The 13,353-nt window shown below is 39.5% G+C and overlaps 1 pseudogene; it reads right to left on the bottom strand.

Annotated features, from left to right (window-relative positions):
• Positions 1-4,529: 4,529 nt before the first annotated feature.
• On the bottom strand, positions 4,530-5,050 carry LOC129043475 (glucosamine-6-phosphate isomerase 2-like; annotated as a pseudogene).
• Between the last annotated feature and the right edge of the window lie 8,303 nt (positions 5,051-13,353).

Here is a 13,353-nt window from a genome sequence, read left to right as displayed (position 1 = left end):
TTTGTACTTGATCTTAGCACAAAACCAGAGGTGATAAAGGAGAAAAAAAGTTCATTTTGTTTCTTATCAAATAAGTGGAGTGGATGAGATAAATTTCCAATTTTAAGAAAGATTTGTAGTTGTGTTTTATTTTAAGTAAACTAGTGTAATGTTACCTACATATGATTTTCTCAACATATTTGCAAAATCACCCTTTATAAAAATACATACACTGTATTTCGGAATTATTTATAGTGTATCATTTAGATGAAATAGGCAGAAAAGTTGTTCCAAAATAGCAATGGGAAAAGAAAACCCTATGAAAGATGATTTTATTTCTGTTTTAAGATTTCTTATAGTAAGAAACACCTCATTATAATGAAAACGTAGCTTAAAACTTAGCTCAAGGCAGTGTGCTATAATGGACAAAGCAGTTCAGGGTCAATGAATCTACATTCTCATCCCAGCTTTGTAATTAATCAGGGAAACTTGGACAATCCAGTTACCCTCTCTGGGTCTCAGCCTTCTAATCTGTAAAATATGAGATTTGTACTTGTTGATCCTTTCCAGGTCAAAGGGTTTCTGATTCCTTTAAAAATATATATGCATATATATTTTTTTACAGAGACGGGGTCTCACTCTGTTACCCAGGCTGGAGTTGAGTGGTGTGATCATTGCTCACTGCAGCCTCTAACTCCTGGGTTCAAGGATTCCTCCCACCTTAGCCTCTGGAGTAGCTGGGATTACAGGGGCAAACCACCACACCCAGCTACAGAGTTTCTGATTCTATTTGTGATTTTAATAATGCAGTTTAGCCAGATAATATCAAATTCTGTTAGTAATTTGGCTGATGTCTTATTTAACAAAAGAAAACATCATTTTGAAAAGTATCTCTTTGTAGAAAGCTGAATTACTATTCTCCAGAAGCAAGGGCAAGGAGCTACTCAATGAAAGAAAAGAGTGAGGGGCAAGAGAATTGAGAAGAAGACTGGAATGGTGAGTGTTTTAAGGTGAATGAAGGAGTGAGTAGCTGATATGGAGAAAAGGAGAGGTGGGTGTTCTCTAAGGAGGATGTTTATGAAGATGTGCTCTGTGTTGTGCAATGAAATTCCTTTTGTTGTTGTTTTTTAAAGAGACGGGGTCTCACTATATTGCCCACGCTGGTCTCAAACTCCTGGGCTCAAGCAATCCTCCCACCTCAGCTTCCCAAAGTGGAAATTCCTTTTTTGTTGCCTCATTAAGAGACCGAGAGTTAAGACCTAAATAATCTATATAACCCCTTCATTGTTCTTCGTGGCGAGATGTGGTTCTTTATAGATATGACGATGTGATTAACCTGAACATGAGATGTCCATGTTATTTTCAGGTTAGATTTATGACCTAGAGAGATCTACTTTAATGCAGCCTCACTCCTAAAATAATGTTATTAAAAAGCAGACAAGGAGATCATTTATTGAGTATGCAACAGCCACTTCACATATATTGTCTCTAACATTTTGAACAATTCTACATTGTATATCTTTTCTTTTCCATATAAAATCTGCCCCTGGGAAGTTGGGCACTTTATTTGCTCTTAGGAGAGTCTCAAAGAAATCTTTAATGAGATAAGCACAATTTTGCACATTTCTGCAATAATCCCAGCCATTGCTAGCTGTTCTTTGCTACAGTAAAAATTAGTTAGATTGCTCTAAATTACATAAACATTACAGAGTTAAAATAAATATTAGCCAAAGTTGAATCTTTAAACATACCATGCATAAAAAATATGGTTGTATTCTTCCAAACCAAATATTTTATAAATATTTAAATGAGTGGACATATTAATTTCCATAATTATAACAGCAAATTAAAAAAAGTAATTATCATGTTGAGCATGTGTAATCAAAGCAAAAGCAAAGCTTCTAAATGTATTTTGAACTTTGGTTCCTCCTCTTAGTTTGTACAGAGTGACCCCCAAATTGATATAACCAGGTCTCCTGACCCCCCAGCTTGGTCTGATTTTTGCTACATGGACTACCTCAAACACAAAAGACCTCAACCTCCACTTCCTCCTGTTTGTCCATTTTGCCAGCAATCAACCTCTACAAACAACCATTTGATTATAATTACACCTTGTTTTCCCATTTGGGTCAAGCCTGAACTCAGGCTCTTCTGAATGGTGAACTGCTGAGGGACATCATAAGAAAGTTTGAAGTTCTGCATAATTGCTGCAACAACCTGCCCTCCAGCTCTGATCTCCAACCACACTCACACTGGCTGGGCTATTCCTTTGAAGACAAAGAAACCAGTGCCAGAGGCTGTCCTACTTAATAATAAGCCTTTGGCCCTCTCTGCCCAGTATGCACATGGTGCCCTCTACTGGCAAAGTGGAGCCACATCCAGGAAGGGGATGGAGAATTGGATTATTAATGGCTTTGGGTATTCAAGGAAATCAGACCACAGTACCTGCTAAGGCCTTCCTGATAGCTTTTTGTTTGCTGATTATAAGCATTATTTGAGCTAAAAGTTGAAAGCAGTATGCTTTTATTTGCAATTTAATCGTGCACATTGCTATGGTAATGTAAAATACAGTAATTTGCATGCACTTTATCATATTATCGTTTTAGACTTTTTTATATGTAAACAATAAGTTTAATTATTTATTAAGTTTAACAGTAATCAGGCCGGTAGCTGACTCCTGTCATCGCGGCACTTTGGGAGGCTGAGGCGAGAGGATCATTTGAGATCAGGAGTTCGAGACCAGCCTGGGCAACATAGGGAGAACCCCCACTTCGTCTCTACAAAAAATAAAAGAAAATTAGTTGTGCATGGTGGTGCACAGCTGTAGTCCCAGCTACTCAGCAGCCTGAGGTGGGAGGACTGCTTCAGCCCAGAAGGTTGAGGCTGCAATGAGCCATAAATATGCCACTGCACTCCAGCCTGGGAGGCAGAACCAGAGACATTGTCTAAAAAAAAAAAAAAGAAAGAAAGAAAGAAAAAAAGAAAAACAAAAAACAAACAACAATCAGAAAATTTTCTTCAAAATAATTTTCTTAGTATAATTGCCAACAACCTTATATTAAGGGGATGAACCCAAATTATCAAATCAAATAAAAACACATCTGAAAAAAAAAAAAGGCTATAGAAGAAAGTGCACAAGAATAGGCCCTTATACATACTTTTCAAAAGGACATAAACTGCACTTTTCTTGGGTGGAGGGGCGGGGACACAGTCTCTCTCTGTTGCCCAGGCCAGGCTGGAGTGCGGTGGCATGATCTCGGCTCACTGCAACCTCTGCCTCCTGGGTTCAAGGGATTCTCCTGCCTCAGCTTCCCGAGTAGCTGGGATTACAGGCATGGGCCACCACACCTCACTAATTTTTGTATTTTTAATAGAGATGGGGTCTCACCATGTTGGCCAGGCTGGTCTCAAACACCCTACCTCAGGTGATCCTCCTGCCTCGGCCTCCCAAAGTGCTGGTATTACAGGCGTGAGCCGTTGCACCCGGCCAAACTGCACTTTTAGGCACTGTTTCTCTTCAGATTTCCTTTGTCAACAATATATGGCAGGACTTTTGATGCCCAGATGCTAACACAGAAAGATGATTAAGTCACCTTTATGCAAAAAAGCTTCTGTCTAATGCGCAGAAAATAAGTAGATAGCATGTTATGAATAAAGGTTTGCAAAGATAAGTTGTTTGATACTGAAAAGGCTTGCTGTCTCTTCATGTAATTAAACAATACAAATCTATGTATATTATGCCACTGGAGTCAAACTCTTAAATGGTACTTGATGTGCAAAATCTTTACCTTTAAAATAATTTTTGAATTTTTTTTTAAAGAGATAGAGTCTTGCTATGTTGCCCAGGCTGGACTCAAACCCCTGGGTTCAAGGGAATCCTCTCACTTCAGTCTCTGGAGTAGCTGGGACTATAGGCACACACCACTGCACCTGGCTAACTTTTACAATTTTAAAACAGGCAGATATTTCATTTCTGTGCTGTTTTATAGGCTGGCTATGTATAACAAAGTTTATTTTAAAATATTTATTTATAATAAACAGCTGGTCAGTTGTGAGAGCCAATTATGTCTCCTAAACCCTTGTATTAAATAGACACACTCTAAATATAAAATGTTTGGCATATAGTCATTGGATTTTTTTTTTTTTTTAGATGGAGTTTCGTTCTTGTTGCCCAGGCTGGAGTGCAACAGCACAATCTCAGCTCTCCACAACCTCCACCTCCCAGGTTCAAGCGATTCTCCTGTCTCAGCCTCCTGAGTAGCTGGGATTACAGGCATGTGCCACCACGCCCGGCTAATTTTTGTGTTTTTAGTAGAGACGGTGTTTCTTCATGTTGGTCAGGCTGGTCTCAAACTCCTGACCTCAGGTGATCTGCCTGCCTCAGCCTCCCAAAGTGCTGGGATTACAGACGTGAGCCACCACACCCAGCTAGTCATTGGATTTTTAAAACAATTACAACCTCCAGAATTCCCCATGTTTTACCATACTGAGTAGTTAAAAAGTTATTTGAGTATTTTGTTCTTTCAAAGAGAATTTTACTCCAATCGCCTTCAATTTCTTTCTATCATACTCTGGAGTGGACCCACGAGTTTACTGTGCATGTTCATTAAACCATAAAGTGTTTCACAATTTTCACTGTTAGTTCTAAAGTAGCATCTTCAGCACATACAAAAATAGTTTGGGGATGCTGCTGGAAAGCTAAAATAATCTTTTCCACTTTTGCTTTGTACAGGGAAAATGCCTTGTGTATGTCTCTTATGAGGATCATTCCTAGCAACAGAAATATTTATTCCTCTAGCTTTTAGAAATTTATTTTCAAATCCATCACATTCTGCTTGTAAACTTGCAGCACACTCATCAAGATTATGAGCATGATTAGGATCTATAACAATATACTTTAAAATGTTATGAGCATGATTAGGATCTATAACAATATACTTTAAAAAGTTACTCATACAGTAATGGTAGCTTTCAGGATGATTTCTGGGCAGTACTCTACATGCTCATCCATGTTAAATGTCTTCACATATTTAAAAGAAAGGCTTCCATTCTTGCAATAGTCTTTTAGTTTTTTGTGGGGTTTTTTGTTTGTTTGTTTTGTTTTGTTTTGTTTTGTTTTGTTTTTAGACAGGATCTTGCTCTGTTGCCCAGGCTGGAGTGCAGTGGAGCGATCTTGGCTCACTGCAACCTCCATCTCCCGGGTTCAAGCAATTCTCATGCCTCAGCCTCCCAAGTAGCTAGTACTACAGGCGTGCGCCACCATGCCCAGCTAATTTTTGTATTTTTAGTAGATACTGGGTTTCACCTTATTGGCCAGGCAGCTCTCGAACTCCTGGCCTCAGCCTCCCAAAGTGCTGGGATTATAGGCATGAGCCACTGCACCCAGCCATCTTTTATTTTTTAGTAGCATCCTCAAGTCGTACTCCCGGTTGACTGACCAACTCTTCTGATGCTAAAGCAGTGGGAGCCCCTGATAGCTTTTTCCGAGAGAAAAGTCACTGATTTATGCTGTGGTATTAAATACCCAACTTTCATGTTTCCATTCTTTTCCCTTGAAAAGAGAACTGTGACCACTTACACAACATTAGCTTCTGAACTTGCAGCTATTTACAGAGTAACTTGGGTGACACTACAATTATAGATGCAATGACCCAAACTTCATTTTATATAAAGATACAGATGTCACTTTCTATTTTCAAAAGTTAAAATATTCTGTTCTTCTTGATCATTATGATTTCCTAGCTCTCTTGTGCTGGTGTAGACATATAGTAGCATAACAGCCAAAGCTGATGAGCCATTTGACAATGAACCAGTTTTGGAGAGGCAATCTGAACCAGACTATCATAATAATAGAGAATGTTGCACGACATCGATCTTTGCTTTATATTCTTCTTTTGTGGTGTCATTGCCAATAAAGGCTTGAAATTATCCCACAGTCAACTGCTGAGGACTACCATGTTTGGAAACATGAAGAGTTTGACACAAGCAGTTTCATGTCATGGGGTAGGATAAACTGCTTATCCTCTTTGGGGTGTCCATCTTGTTATTTTTATTACCAATATATATTATGAAACATTTCCTTTTTTTTTTTTTTGAGGCAGAGTTTTTTTCTTGTTGCTCAGGATGGAGTGCAATGGCACGATCTTGGATGACCACAACCTCCGCCTCCCAAGTGCAAGCGATTCTCCTGCCTCAGCCTCCCGAATAGCTGGGATTACAGGCAAGCGCCACCAAGCCCAGCTGATTTTGTATTTTTAGTAGAGACAGGGTTTCTCTATGTTGGTCAGGCTTGTCTCGAACTCCTGACCTCAGGTGATCCGCCCGCCTCAGCCTCCCAAAGTGCTGGGATTACAGGCGTGACCCACCGCACCTGGCGAAACATTTCTTTTAAAAAAACGTTACTTTTTAAAAAGAAAAATTATTTTAGGTTCAGGGGTACATGTGAGGGTTTGCTACACAGATCGTTTTTTTGTACATATTATTTCATCACCTAGGTATTATTCCCACTACTCAATTATTATCTTTTCTGCTCCTCTCCTTCCCCCTACCCTCCCCCATCAAGTAGAACCTAGTGTCTTTTGTTTCCTTCTTTGTGTTCATAAGTGAGAATGTGCAGTATTTGGTTGTCTGTTCCTGTGTTAGGTTGCTAAGGACGATAGCCTCCAGCTCCATCCATGTTCCTGCAAAAGACATAATCTTGCTCTTTTTTATGGCTGTATAATATTCTATGGTGTATATGAACCATGGACAATCACTTTGGTACAAATATGTGGTACATATATGGGGCATATATGTACCATGGACATTTGCTTTATCCAGTCTGTCATTGATGGGCATTTAGGTTGATTCCAGGTCTTTGCTATTTTGAATAGTGCTGCAGTGAACATTTGCATGCTTGTGTCTTTACGGTAGAATGATTTATATTCCTTAGGTATATACCCAGTAATGGGATTGCTGGGTCAAATGGTAGTTCTGCTTTTAACTCACTGAGGAATCACCATACTGCTTTCCACAATGGTTGAACTAATTTACACTCCCACCAACAGTGTATAAGGGTTCCCTTTTCCCCATAACCACAACCTCACCAGCATCTATTATTTTTTGACTCTTTAATAATAGCCTTTCTGACTGGTATGAAATGGTATCTCACTGTGGTTTTGATTTGCATTTCTCTAATGATCAGGGATATTGAGCTTTTTTTCATATGAAAAAAGCCTCTCTTTATCTATGTAAAGTATTCTAAACTAGGATCCTAACCACCACACATAGTGGATGACCTAGAATGCAAGTTCGGTTTAAAAGACTTGAAACTGGGGCGAGGGGGCCTCCTTTTCTCCCCGTCGGCACCTCTGCCAACCTTTCTAAAACACTATATTGAATTTCCTCAAAGCAGGTGAAAACAAAAGCCTTTTCTATTGCCATGTAGTTTTAAACCAATGGCTTGTTTTGCATACTTCTATGTATTGCTTAATTAGGAGAAAAAAATTATTCTTGTTGAGAGGAAAATTCTTTTAAAAATGTTGCAAACTTTGTAAAATACGGCACATTATGAAAAAAATTTAGGTTTCTTTTCCACGGAGACGACAATTAAAAAATGATTAAAGCTTAATACAGATACTCTAATAATTTTAGAACTAATAGTCTATGTTGAATCTATGTATCAAGTTTCAATGAAGTGAAAAATATTCTGCAGACATGGAAATATATCACATTTTATATTTTATTCATTTTCTTTGCAAAGGATATGACATCTTGGAAGACAGAACAGATAGAAAATGGAAACATGTTAAAAAAATGATCTTACATAATTATGACTATCACATATGCTGAAATTTGGCTTGCTCTGCTATTGCTAAAGGGCTTAGGCAAATTATGTACCCCACATTTTAGAATAAATATTCAAAGATAAAAAATTAATCTTAATAGAAATAAGAGGCTCTTTGGCTTTAATTTCCTTATTTTAAAAAAAACCTCATCAAAGCTAGAAGATGGGGAAATAGTTCATTTATGAAATTGACAGTCACACTGTAAGAGATACATATAAAGATAAAAATCATAATCCTAAGTACAGAAATCTCGACCTTTGGCTAGAAATAACCCAGAATACTAACTGCAAGGAAATGGAGGTATAACCTGTCAAACGTTTTAATAGGTTAAAAAATCAGCTTGATCCCAGCACTTCGGGAGACCGAGGCGGGCGGATCACGACGTCAGGAGATGGAGACCGTCCTGGCTAACACGGTGAAACCCCATCTCTACTAAAAATACAAAAAAATTAGCCGGGCGTGGTGGCGGGCGCCTGTAGTCCCAGCTACTTGGGAGGCTGAGGCAGGAGAATGGCGTGAACCCGGGAGGCGGAGCTTGCAGTGAGCCGAGATTGCGCCACTGCACTCCAGTCTGGGCGACAGAGCGAGACTCCATCTCAAAAAAAAAAAAAAAAATCAGCTTGAAAAATATTTAGCAACCTTACCCATACTTGCTGATGATATCTTTTATAGAGTTAAGCCTCAGTATCTTATAGATCGTACCATTATTCCAATAGATCATATTTTCAAACTGTCATCAAATGTTACAGCTTGGTTCTTTCTGTTTAGGTAAGGTCTGAATGGATTTGTACGAATTTCAACCTGTATTTTATTTTTAAAAAATGGCCAGGCATGAGTTATTGTTAAGCATTTGGTAAACTTTTAATTTTACAGTTTTAATTTTGTTTTTTCTTTTTTTTAGAGACACGATCTTGCAGCCAGTTGCAGTGGCACATGCCTGTAGTTGTAGTTACTCAGGAGGCTGAGGCAGGAGGATTGCTTGAGCCCAGGAGTTCGAGGCTGCAGTGAGCTGTGACTGTGCCACTGAACTCCAGCCTGGGTGACAGAACGAGCCCTGTCTCTTAAAAAAAAGAAAAAAGAGAGAGAGAGATGGTCTTTGATTTTGTTTTCTACTAAGAAATTTTTGGGAGAAGGTAAACAGGTTTAAAAGACATTTTGTTCAATGCAGTGCTTTTCCAAAGCTTATTTTGGGGTGCTCATTAGGTTGGTGGTTTGTTGGGAAGTGTCACCTTCTAATTCAGCTCATTAACCTTATTCTGGGAGATAGGAAGCAACTTCTCTGAAAAGGTTGCATGGAGCCTCACTCCAAGGCAGTCATTTGTATAGTACCAAAATACCTTTATGATGTGTGACAGTTCATAAACAGTTTCAAGTTTGTTAATCCATTTGATTCTCATAACAACTATTAAGTGGTGAGAACAGACACTATTGTCCTGTTGTATAAGGTTCTAGAGGTAAACAAACATCCAAGAACACAGAGCTATTAAGTGGTGGAGGGAAGCTTTGAAATCTAAATTTTTGTGACTCCAAATCTCAAGTTCTTTTTACAACTTTATAGTAAAATCTTTTAGATTCTTGTGTGTGTGTGTGTGTGTGTGTGCACGTGTTGTGTGTTTAGATGAGGTCTAACTCTGTATCTCTGTATGCCAGGCTGGAGTGCAGTGGCATGATCAAAGTTCACTGTAGCTTCAACCTCCTGGGCTCAAGTGCTCCTCCCATCTCAACCTCCCAAGTACTGGGAGTACAGGTGTGCACCACCACACTGGCAAATTTTTTCTAGTTTTTATAGAGACGGGGTCTCACTATGTTGCCCAGGCTGGACCTGAATTCCTGGCCTTCAGTGATTCTCCCGGCTTGGCCTCCCAAAGTGCTGAAAGCACAGGTGTGAGTCACTGTGCTCAGCCTTTAAATCCTTATATAAGCATATGCTTAACTGCTACCAAATAACAGTCTTTAACCCTCACCAAATCATATTACTTGGCATAAATAGTGGCATCCCTGGGTTACAAGGATGTATAGGGAAGACAGAGGCCAGACTAAAGTCATGATGCTTACTGGCATCTTAGCAACTAGGTATGTGCTGTCACAGTTTTACCTCAAAGGAATAAACTTTAGTAAAGTTTAAATAGATTAGGACCATCTGTTGCACAGTTTCTTCCCATTATCCCATCACCATAGCAACCCACATACCAAATAAGCAAAGTTGATTGGGAAAGATTACAAGAAAGTGTCAGTAAAGGTGGCCTCCATTCCTAGTTCCAAAGTTATCTCAGGGTTTCAGCTGGTGCTCTATCTTCCTGTTGCCTGGCACCTTGTGACATTTAGCTCACATTTAGTCCCTGATGGACCCCTATACTCTCAACATTTGGCACCAAAGGGCTCTCCTGGGTTTTTGCATGACTTTACCAATACCCAGTCTTCATAGATAAGAACTATACCAACATTACATAAATGCTTCAGGTCGAAAAAGAAGAAAATAAAATAATTTCTTTTTTGTTGTTGTTGAGATGGGGTCTTGCTATGTTGCCCAGGTTGGCCTCAAACTCCTAAGGCTCAAGCAATTCACCACCTTGGCCTTCCAAAGTGTTGGGATTACAGGTGTGAGACGCCATGCCTGGCCAAAGGAATTTCTGTTCTAATAGATTGTACAGACTTTTCAAAATGGATTGTCAATGATCACCGAGTGACCTTGATGATAATAAAGAAAAATAAATAAAAAAAATTTAAGCATTTATTAAGTACCAGGCAGTATGCTAAGGGCTTTGCATGCATTGTATAATTAATTCTTTCAGCTACTTCAAGAGATGAGTATTATTATCACTCTCATTTTACAGATGAAGAAACTGAAACCAGAAAGTTTAAGTAGCTGGTCCAAGCTCACTTCACTTGTAAATGATGGGGCTGAAATTTTCACCTAAGCTTAGAGAGGCATGTTGATCATAAAAGCACAGTTTGGGGAGAAAAACAGAAAGGCCTATGGGCCAAGAGGTGGTTGAAATAACCACTGACTTCGTTCCTTAAGGATAAACATGCTTTTATTTATACAAAGCTTCTAAAATAAACAAAGCTTCTTGAAATATACAAAGCTTCTTGAAAATAAACAAGAGAGACTGAAATAATAAGTGAGGTGATCAATACGTTAATCGGCTTGATTTATTTATTTCATTGTATACATATATCAAAATATCACACATTACACCCCATAAATAAATTTATTATTTGCCAATTAAAACATTTAAAAGGCTGGGCACAGTGGCTCGTGCCTATAATCCCAGCACTCTGGGAGGCCAAGGAGGGAAGATTGCTTGAGTCCAGTTCAAGGACAACTGGACAGCTTGGGCAACATAGTGACACCTCATCTCTACAAAAATAAATAAAACTCTTTGGGCATGGTGGCACATACCTGTACTCTCAGCTACTCAGGAGGCTGAGGTGGGAGGATAATTTGAGCCCGGGAGCTTGAGGCTGCAGTGAGCCATTGATTGTACCACCGCATTCCACCCTGGGTGACAAAGCAAGACCCTGTCTCAACAACAACAACAGCAACAATAACAACAACAACACAATTTGAAAAGAGAAAACAAGTGAGACTAAGATGAACCATAAACAGGCGTTAGTTTTATTAGTATTGGGTAGCTGACCAAAGTATTTGCTGTGCTGATACATAAATAATGCCCTATGAGAGGATTCTTTTCTGCTGTCCAAATCAAATTCAAGAAACTTGCCAGAAGAAACAGCACAGTGTAGACCGAGTTGCACAGTAGCTCCTTTGCAATGCTGAAGTGGGTAGGAGTAGACCAATTTATTGACTTATTTTTAGACAACATGTTTATCTTTTTGTATTTGTGCTTTAATACAGTTAAGAGAGCCAATAAATAGTTGTCATGGGTAGCCTGGTTTTAGGTCTAAAAGTCTCACAGATACATATATCTTATCTCTTGATTCATTTTGACCTGATACCCATCTCAGGGATTTTTTCCCATGTGAGGCTACTAAAGTGAAAATAGCTGTATATCCTGTAGACACTTGGAGGGCTGTGATTCAGGGGAAGAATCTTCCCATTTCCTCCTATGAAGAGATGGAAAGAGGAAGGCTTGCATCTCATACAGAAGCTTTGATGAATTACTCATCTCGTGCTTTCCTTCTGCGTGTCTGTCCTTGGGACGCTTTTTCACATCAGGTCAAAGTCAAAACCAACAATCACACAAAGAAACTAACAGAGACAACTACATAGATGAACATCCTTACTTTTCCTTTATAAATCTTTTAGAAATGAAAAATACTGAAATTAAAACCACCATCCCCAATAAAAATTCTCAGCAATGAGTCCCTAATGGGCTTCCCTTTGATGCAGGGCAGGTAAGCCCCAAAGTTGGGGCTTAGCCAGGGAGAGTTCTTGCCTTGCCTTTGCCCAAGAAAGAATTCAAGAGCAAGCTGGTCGTGTTAGACAGCACCATTTTTTTTTTTTTTTTTTTGAGACAGAGTCTCAAAGGCTTGGGGTACAGTAGCATGGTCACAGCTCACTACAGCCTCAACCTCCCAGGCTCAAGTGATCCTCCTACCTCAGCCTCCTGAGTAGCTGGGACCACAGGTGCATGCCACCATGGCTGGCTAATTTTGGTATTTTTAGATGTGACAGTATTTTGCCATGTTGCCCAGGCTGGTCTCAAACTCCTGGGCTCAAGTGATCCGCCCACGTCAACCTCTCAAATTGCTGGGATTACCCACTGCGCCTGGCCTAGACAGCAACTTTTATTGAAGCAGCAGTGTACAGCAGCAGCAGAGGTACTGGTCCTGTGGAGAAGGCCACCCCACAGGCAGTGTGCCCAGAGTGGCAGCTCAGAGGCAGTTCTGCAGTCATAGTTATACCCACTTTAAATTACATGCAAATCAAGGGTTGGATTATGCAGAAATTTCTAGAAAAAGAGTGGTAACTTCTGAGTCATTGGGTCATTGCCATGGAAAGGGGCAGAAAATTCTGGGTGTTGCCATGGCAATGGTAAACTGATATGGCACTCTTGTGGGCATGTCTTACAGAGAGGTATTTTTACCTCTTCCCTGTTTTAGCTAGTCCTCAATCTGGTCCAGTTCCTGAGCATCACCTCCAGAGTCCCACCTCCTATCTCACCTTGTAGACAACATTTCACATGTGTTGTTACAACTCATTGCTGGAGGAATCAAGCATGTCCTTTGGGACTCTACTGGGAGGGGACTGTACTGGGAGGGGACCGTACTGGGAGATGGCTCTTGGAAGCTTGTGCCTGGTTACTTCTGGACCTCGCCCATGTGCCTTTTCCCTTTGCTAATTTTTCTTTGCATCTATTTACTGTAATAAATTTTAGCTATGAATGTCATTATATTTAGATTCCTAGCAAATCATTGAACCTGGGAGTGGTCCTGTAGATCCCTGACACAGCCTCCTTTACTAGATTTTTCTAAGTATTAAGTGTGATTATATTGGCATTATATTGTAATAATAAGTAATTAATAATAAACACTAATAAATGAAAGATAGCAAAATTACCTTATGATAACATGGAAAACTTGA

This window comes from Pongo pygmaeus, chromosome 13, assembly GCF_028885625.2.
Source record: "Pongo pygmaeus isolate AG05252 chromosome 13, NHGRI_mPonPyg2-v2.0_pri, whole genome shotgun sequence".
Taxonomy (NCBI): Eukaryota; Metazoa; Chordata; class Mammalia; order Primates; family Hominidae; genus Pongo; species Pongo pygmaeus.
Note: the sequence above shows the minus strand (reverse complement) of the source record. Positions and strands in the feature narration are given on the sequence as shown.